This window comes from Eschrichtius robustus, chromosome 5 (genome assembly GCF_028021215.1).
Source record: "Eschrichtius robustus isolate mEscRob2 chromosome 5, mEscRob2.pri, whole genome shotgun sequence".
Taxonomy (NCBI): domain Eukaryota; kingdom Metazoa; phylum Chordata; class Mammalia; order Artiodactyla; family Eschrichtiidae; genus Eschrichtius; species Eschrichtius robustus.
Window position 1 is genome coordinate 90,633,694 of NC_090828.1, and position 9,548 is coordinate 90,643,241.

General features: G+C 38.7%; 1 pseudogene; it reads right to left on the reverse strand.

The window, feature by feature from the left end:
• Positions 1 to 411: 411 nt before the first annotated feature.
• LOC137764645 (Y-box-binding protein 1 pseudogene) lies at positions 412 to 1,882 on the reverse strand (annotated as a pseudogene).
• Positions 1,883 to 9,548: the final 7,666 nt, after the last annotated feature.

The following is a 9,548-nucleotide window of genomic DNA, read 5'->3' on the forward strand; positions in this document are numbered from 1 at the left end:
GTTGTAAGATCATCAGTAGCAAGTGTATGTAATGATGATGCATGATAATTTAAGTGCTAGTTTCCCACTCAAATGGGGTAATAGATCATTTGCTCTGGGCAGGAAGGAGAAAATTGGAAAAGATGATATGGCTGGGATTCGAGTGAGGTGAGCAAGCCACTCAAATAGGGTGCAAAACTTAAGGGGTCACCAAAAAATCATTAATCAAGATGTCCTATTTTAATGCAATTTTTTAATCAAAATTAATGCAAAAAATTCATCATGAACAAAATAGAAAAAAATTTTTTTTTTTTTTTATTATTTAAGACCTTTATTAACAGGTGCTTGCAGTTTGTTGACTTTTTTGAAAAAATCAAGCTGTAAACTTTTATTACAAATTAAAAATGAGGTTCTTAAAAATCTCAACTTGACCAGATATGAAACAATTTAAAAACCTTTAAAGGTGTATTGAGAAAAACCAGGCTTTTTTTTTTTTTTTTTTTTTAAAACAGTTTGTCATTACCAAAAAGAGATGTCTTTAGGTAAAAATAATAAAAACCCCATATGCTGCATAGATAATGCAGATCGTTCTAGTTATCTGGTCAACAGGCAAAAAACAAGCACTTAAGGTCTTCAGCTCCAATCTTTTGTTCATTTCTTATTGCTGGAATTTCGTATTCATTTCTTCTTGTTGGATGACTAAACCGGATGATGGTAGAGATGGTAAGCCGGCATTTACTCAGCCCCGCCCTGCTCAGCCTCGGGAGCCCGCGAATTCTCAGCTGGTGGATCGGCTGCTTTTGTCTCTTTGCCATCTTGTGGTTTAGGGTTTTCTGGGCGTCTGCGTTGGTAATTGAAGTTGCGGCGGTACCGACGTTGAGGTGGCTGCTGACCTTGCGTCTCATCTCCTTGATTTTCCTTTTCTTCTTCATTGCCGTCCTCTCTGGGCTGTCTTTGGCGAGGAAGGCCCTTGGCGGAATCGTGGTCTATAACCCCGATACATATTCTGTCTCACTGGTCTACCTTGTTCTCCTGCACCCTGGTTGTCAGCAACCTCTATCACTTCTCCCTGCGCAGGAGGGTTGGAATACTGTGGTCGACGCCCAGAGGGTCTCCACATGTAGTAAGGTGGGAACCTTCACCTGCGGTAGGGCCGGCGCTGTTGGGCCTGGCCTTCAGGAGCACTCTCCGATCCCTCATTCTTTTCCCCACTCTAACTATTCTGGTAATTCTGTTGGTAATTGCGTGGAGGACCCTTGCGACGTGGATAGCGTCTATAATGGTTACAGTTTGCTGCGTATTTACTGCCTTGTACTGGAACTCCACCAGGGCCTGTAACATTTGCTGCCTCCGCACCCTTTTCTCCTTCAACAACATCAAACTCCACAGTCTCTCCATCTCCTACACTGCGAAGATACTTCCTGGGGTTATTCTTCTTTATGGCAGTCTGGTGTACAAATACATCTTCCTTGGTGTCATCCCTATTGATGAAACCATATCCGTTTCTTACATTGAACCATTTTACTGTTCCCAAAACCTTCGTTGCGATGACCTTTTTGTCCCTGCCGGCAGGCGCCGCCGATGTGAGGCCACCCGGGCCGCCGCTGCCCGTCGTGCGGGGCTTGGTGTCAGCAGCGCTGAGGGCGGTGGGGGTGGGTGCGGCGGGCGGCTGCTGGGTCTCGGCCTCACTGCTCACAGTTGCGGTGATGGTGACTGGGGCCGGCTGCGGCAGCTGCGGCTCCTCCCGGGATGTGATGGTAACTAGGCCGGCGGCGGTGGTGGGGCTGCTCAGGGCTCTCTGGGGTCCGCTCTCCGCTCCCGCTACCAATCGAACTCGAAAAATTTTAAATAAAGACAAAAACCCTGTGGGTGAATGAATGTCTCTGAAAGGACCACAAGTCATGACTCTATCCTAAGTGAGTCTCAGGGGAAGGATGAAACCATAGATGGGATTAGAGTGAACTGGGGAACAGTAAGCTTTTGCCTCACTCCCATCATAGACCAGGATACTGTAAGGGTTTTGGAGAAGCCATGCCTACATACAGGGCTAGTTTGTTGATTTCAAGGAAAGCCTCAAGTCCCTGACTACATCGTTGGAGAGAGTAAACAGCTAGGGGTTTTATGAGGTTCAGAAGGGCTGAGAAAGGCCAGATGAGACAAGGGTTCTGAGCCTGGAATAAGGAGAAGTTAGATGGGATGGCCCAAGTGACTGGCCATGTTATGAGACCACAGATTCAGACTCGGCAGCAGAAGCCCAAGCTGATGAAAACACAATGGAAGAAAATCAAACCTCAATGAATGCCATCAGAGTAAGGCAGAAAGGCATGCCAACAATACCTAAGATACCTGTAAATTTCCCCAGCACCTCAGGAGTAAAACCACCTTGCCAAAAAGGAAGAAAAAAAGAGCTGTGCATTTGACTCAGTTGTTACTGTCGGTGGTGGAACATGCCACTTCAGAATATACCTCTTTGACATAAGAATTATTTTGAGCTGATTATTTTGAGAAAGAGCAGACACAGGAGAAGCTCTGAAAACAAAGTAGAAGTTACCCTTTTATGGGGGAAATTTACATTCATAAAGGAAATCTCTATTTGTAAGGTTATCTCCCTCTCTGAACCTGGAAGAGGAGAATGACAAAATCAAGAGAAACTCTTATGGATGGAGGTGTAAACTTAAATCTGCATAACAAATCTTACACTTGTTTACCATACTTTTTTTCTGGTCTCCCCACAATAACTGGCCACTCCCACACCCACTATTTTGTCTTTAGTTGAAGATTGTATTTAAGCCTGAATTCTAAGCCACTTCTGAGAGTTACTCATTTTTCTCTGGGTATCTTCCACATATACATGAGGTACACATGTTAATTCATTTATGTTTGTCTTTCTCTTATTAATCTTTTTGTTGTGGGGTTCCCAGCTGAGAACTTAGAAGGCTGGAGGAAAAGTTATTTTTTCTTACTTGACATTACCCAAAAGAGACTGAATTTTCATTGCAAGTGACTTGGAATAGAAATGGGGTTTTAAAAGCTAAATTTAGTTTTAGAAAATCTAAAACATAATAATTCTATTTGAATTTAGTAACTAAAAAATGTGTTCCTCAGAATATCAGCATCACCTGTATCATTCTTAGAAATGTGGAATCTTGAGTGCCTCACTAAGTCTACCAAGAAGAATCTGCATTTTAGCCATGTCTGTACTGTGAGGGGGAAAAAAAACATTCTACTAACAGAAGACCCCTCCATACTAATGTAGAAATTATATATATATATAGAGAGAGAGAGAGAGGGAGAGAGAGGACATCATTTTAATATTGGGTAAGCATTATGAGAGGCCTAAGCAGGTAAGGTAATATGTATAGCAGAGAAAAACTAATTTTCCCTTCACCCTTCTAGGTTCTTGGCTGAGACTCCCCTGTATTGAAAGACAGATTAACAAAAGAAAAATAAGCAGGAATTTAATAATATATATACCTTGGTTATACATAGGACATACACAGGAAAAATGAGTAGAATCCCAGAAATGGCCAAAGCCACCACCTTAAATACCATCTTCAGCTAAAAACAAAAGAAAGTGTTGGGGGTTGGGCAGGGAAGCCAGTTAAGGGATGTTAGCAGGAAAAACAGAGTAAACAGGTAAAGGTAAGCTTTGTTACACAGATTTAAGTCCATGCCTTCTCCACTGAGAGAAGTAACTCTTGATTTAGTCCTTCTTTTCTTCCTGGTACAGAGAGGGAGACACCCTTAAAATAAAGATTGCCCTTATAAATGTAAATTTCTTTATTTAGTTTTTTTAATTTTTATTGATGTATAGTTGCTTTACAATGTTGTTTTAGTTTCTACTGTACAGCAAAGAGAATTAGCTATATGTATACATATATCCCCTCTTTTTTTGGATTTCTGTCCCATTTAGGTCACCACAGAGCATTAAGTAGAGTTCCCTGAGCAATATAGTAGTTTCTCATTAGTTATCTATTTTATTTATAGAATCAGTAGTGTATATATATCAATCCCAATCTCCCAATTCATCCCACCCCTCTTTCCCCCCTTGGTGTGTAAATGCCTTTATAAAAGGTAACTTCTACTCTGTTTTCAGAGATTTTCTTCTTTCTACTTTTCCTCAAAAATAATCAACTCAAAATAATCCTTATTCCAAAGAAGCATATTTTGGGGTGGCATATTCTGCTACCTTTCATATGAAAGTGACTACAAAATCTGGACAGAATTTCACACAAGTTTATATAAAAAGCAGAAGAGAGAACAATTAAAACTTCTCTTACTCCCTTGAGAGACAAGAGGACAATCTTTGTGATTATGGCGCCTGCGCCCATGAGAGACCCCTGAGTTAAATCTGTAGGTAAATGTTCACAATTCTCAAGGGTCAGAAGACCAGGCACTTGAATTGTATAATCCAAACATCAAGCCTTTTTATCAGATCTCTTACGTTTTCAAAGAGACACTCTAAGGCAGTGGACTCCTTTCTTAAACAAAAATTATTTTTCCCTATGCTACACAGTTGATGTTCATATTCACATTTGAAAAGCATTATGTTACAACAGCAACCTAAATTAATACCCAAGTCTGTGGTTACAAATATAAGTCTAATGGTCCAATTGTCTTTCTTGCTTGACTTCTGGGAGGTTTCCAGTGACATCAGTAAGACAGTGATCTAGAACTGGGTCAACAAACTTTTTGTGAAGGTCCAAATAGTAAATATTTTAGGCCACAGAGTCTGTTTTACAATTACTCAGCTGTGCTGCGGCAGCACAAAAGTACCCAAGGGAATGAGCACAGTTATATTCCAATAAAACTTTATTTACAACAACAGGCAGCATGACAGATTTGGCCATAGTTTTCCAAATCTTGTTCCAGAATGTTCTGTGGAATTGTTCTTCCAAGTATAAGGCAGTGGTAGCTAATGAACAGGATTGTCTCTGCTCTAGAATTATTTCTTCATAATTCTTAAATTCTCTAGCAGTCTTTTGGCACATGGCCTCTACTAGCATAGAGTCACTCATCTCTGGGTTGTGCAGTCTTAGCACACACACAAACAAGGATGTGGCTTTGCTCTTCTCAACTCCAGATTATAACACATTAAAACATTTAAAATGCCCTTTTACTTATGCTGCTAATGAAAGTCCTTGCTGTCAGCTTCTTACATGTTACAGATGGATGTGTGGCATCCTTAAAATCAATATAGAAATATTTCATAGGTTAAGTACAGTGTGCCAATTGTATAACATTTGAAAAATAAGAGCTTAACAACATTAAATAATAAAGTAATAGTACTTGTAGTATCTTTCGAATATATAATGATTTCATATCTGTCTCTCCTTTGTTCCTTTGTCCTTTGATTGTTAAACAGTTGGGTCAGGTAGATAGGAAAATATTTCTGGGATTTTGAAAAATTAAATGAGATGGTCAAGGTCACAAAGCAAATAAAAGTTGGGCCTTGGCTTAAACCCATGTTCCTACTTCCTATCCTAGTCGACTTTTCACAACAACATAATGTCTTCAGCTAGTAATAGGACTATATATTTATGTGGTTGATAAAATCTGTAGTTAAAAACCACAATAGTCTACTAAAAATCTCCTGAAATTCATTAGTAACCTAGACAGAACTGTTACATGTGTTTCTATTTTCTTTTATCTCACCTTATCTCATGGCACATTTCCTTTCTACAGAAAAAATTTAAATTTGTTTTCAAGGATCTGTTATGCACATTTTATTTTTATAAAAATATAACAGATTATCAATTGGTCGATAAGCTTCTCCCTTTGAGTAAGTTGTATTCTTTGAAATATTCACAAATGAGTTAATTTACCCAGTGAAGTTGAGAACAAACATTAGTCTTGCACATCCCTTAAAGATGTATTTGATCTCTCATATTCACACCCACCTATTGGAGATCATCTGCTCTAATTACCTGGTTCTTCTCTGAGCAAATATTAATTGCATCTGAAAGTACATATTATTGAGCTTTAAATTCCATTAGCAGGGTCTAAATTTTTATCTGTGTTCTCTTTCTCTTTCTTTTACTGCCCTATATATCTTTGGAAGATATTTAATGAAGTTAAGAGACAGAGACTTTTAAATTTTTGACATGATAATCTTTCTTCAGGAATTGGGAAGTCTTTCAGGCACAGTGGTAAATATGGATAAGGTATGCAAAGAATGAGAGGGGTCTCTCTCATTATCTTGCTTCCTTCTCCCCAAAATACTCTCAGTTCTTTTAGAAAAAGAACATGTAGATACTGAAAAATGACATTATAATGCAGTTCTTTCTTGTTAGCACTAGTGTGATTCTTTTGATACTTGCATGTAAAAGTCTCCCAACATGTTTATGCTATAATGAATGGAAATGTATTCCCTCAAAAACCTTTTAACTTTCTACTTAATAGGGGGATTCAAAAGGAAAGTGAAAACTGAAAAAGACTGGAAACAGTAAACTAGAATTATAGGCACAGGTACACAGTTCTTATGTGTATAATGGACTTAGGTTTTATCTCTGAAATGATTCAAGTTCTCTGTATTGACTACTCAATTTTTTTCTTTATGTATTTTCATCTTGTTTCAGAAAAGATATGAGTCATCTAACAATCAGAACATGAATAATAAAATGTTGGCAAAAATAAGAAAGAAGCAAGAATCAGAAACAGGGGAGATATAAATAGAAGTAGATAGTTATCACTGGGTAGAGTTGATAAGAGGAGCAAGAGGAAGAAAAAGGAGTGGCAGAGAACCAACTAAATCCATGCCCTCAGGCCCTGTGGTCCTTGAACTTGTGATCATTGAACCTGAAGGTAGACTCATGTTTACTAACAACTAAAGTAAAAAGCAATATAGCTGTGATTATTGTAGAGCAGAACTACATCATTCTGTAGGTGATCAAAGCTGCATTATTGAAACAGGAGGGAAGGGGGCAGGGCACAACCTTTAAAAGAATGACATAGCCATAGTACATGACAAAAACTAATTAGAACCAACTGGGTCCAAGATGGCAGAAGATTCAACTTCCAGTAGACCTTGAGCCTCATTATACACTCATTGTAGTATATTAGCTAAGTGACACACCCACCAGTGCCATGACAGTTCTGAAGCTAACCATAAAATATCAAAAAATGGGTGGTGGCCCAATTCCTGGAAATCCACGCCCCTTCCCCAAAATAATTCCACTCATTAGCCTATGAAATTACCCAGCCCATAAAAACTAACCACGCCATATTTTGGGGCTGTCTCTCGCCTTCTGAGATGGCCCACACTCTGTCTGTGGAGGGTGTTTCTCTCTAGATAAATCTGATTCTTACCTATCACTTCGTCTCTGAATTCTTTTGTGACAAAGAAAGAACCTTAAATTCACCAGGAACATTATGACACTAAGATCTAAAAGCAAAAACAAGTTACCTTAATATTTGCACTCAGTTATGTCCCCCAAAATCCATATGTTGAAGTCCTATCCCCTGGTGTGACTGCATTTGAAGATAGAAACTTTAAAGAGATCACTAAGATTAAATGAGGTCATAAGGATGGAACCCTAATCCAACAGGATTGGTGTTCTTTTAAGAGAGAGTAAGAGACAACAGGAATGTATGAACACAGAGAAAAGGCCATGTGAGGATGAAACTGAGCAAGACCCTGTGGGGCCCTCCTGAGTACAAAAGCCTTTCCATGTCCCTTGTTTCTTGTTTGTAGGAAAAAGGCTTCAGCCCCATAGAGCTTCCCTCAGTTCCAAAGGGCAGATTCAAACATTTGTTAATTAGAGAAGAGAGGGAATGCAGAAACAAAGGGAAGGCAGTCAAGAAACAATAGTGCAGCGATGGGGCAGGGTCCTGGTTCCTCCTTGGGGATGTGAATAGCAATTTTCACATACTGAAGAGCTGGGGCCCCCACCCAGGTGGAGGATGGTAACATCAGGCTGAGCATAAGCCCTTGACCCCAGACTGCTCAGAACCAGAAGGCAGATGATTGAGATTCCTGGAACACCACCCTGTCACTTCACCACCAACCAGTCAGAAGAAAGTCACACATCCAGCTGCCCTTCCCCCAAATTTGCTTTTAACAGCTCTTTCCTGACACCCATCAGGGAATGTGGGGGTTTTTGAGCATAAGCCACCCATTCTCCTTGCTTGGCCCTTGCGATAAACCTTTCTCTGCTCCAAACTCTGACATTTTGATTTGTTTGGCCTCACTGTGCATGGGGCACACAAGCTTGGGTTCGACAAAATAGACTCTGTGAGAAGGTAGCTGCCTGTGCGCCAAGAAGAGAGTCCTGATCAGGAGCCAATGCTGCCTGCCTTGATCTTGGACTTCCAGCCTCAGAACTGGTAGAAAATAAATTTCTGTTGTTTAAGACACCCAGTCTGTGGTATTCTATTATGGCAGCCCTCACTGACTAATACACTTAGAGACAGCAATATGAGCAATGTGGTAAATGAGTTCTCAGTTAGCATTTCTATACATCAAATAGTAATATTTTTCAAGTGATAGATTACTGGGATTCTTTTATAAAAGCTAAGGATAACACATTAAAAGGCCACTTATAGGAGACAGTTTTGCATGAATTCAAGTAAATATAATCTCATATAAGGTTTTTTTGCTCTAACTCCACCTAAGGATAGAATTTGGAGAAAAAAAGTAAACGATGTAAGAGCATAACCTCCAGATAGATAGATAGATAGATAGATAGATAAAGGTTAAACAGATGGATAGATTTAAAAATGTAAATTTTCTTGATCTAGCTTTGCATACATGGATATTTCATTTTTATATCATTTAAAATGATATTTATTTAAATAATATTATATAATGTAATAATATTTTATTAATAATATTATTTAGTGACAATATTTTATCAACTTTCTGAGGAACTGCCAAACTCTTTTCCAAAGTGGCTGTACCATTTTAAATTCCCATCAGCAGTGTATGAAGGGTCCAGTTTTGATTCCACTCCCAAGTATCTACCCCCCAAAAATGAAGATATATGTCCACACAAAAACTTGTACAATAATGTTCATAGCAGCATTATTAATAATAGCCAAAAAGTGGGAACAACTTATGTCTATCAACTGATAAATGGACAAGCAAGATGTAGTATATCCATACAATGGAATAATATTCATTAATAAAAAGGATGGAGTACTGATTAATGATCCAACATGGATGAACCTTGAAGACCTTATGCTAAGTGAAAGAAGCTAGACACAAAATTCACCTGTTATATTTGAAATGTCCAGATTTGGGGCAAATTTGTGGAGACAGAGTGCACATTAGTGGCTACTTAGGGCTGGGGCAGAGGTAGGGAAATAATGAGAATTGACTTCTTATGGGACAGAGTTCCTTTTGTGGGGAGGAGGAAAGGCAAACATATTCTAAAATTGACTGAGGTGATGGTTGTACAACACTATAAATATACTAAAAAACATTGAGTTATACAGTTTTAAATGGGAGAATTTTATGGTATGTGAATTATATCTCAATAAAACTTAATCTTTAAAAATAACATGATACAGAATATCTGAAAATTTCACATTAAAAATTGGCTGTAATTTCAACAAGACACAAGTAATCA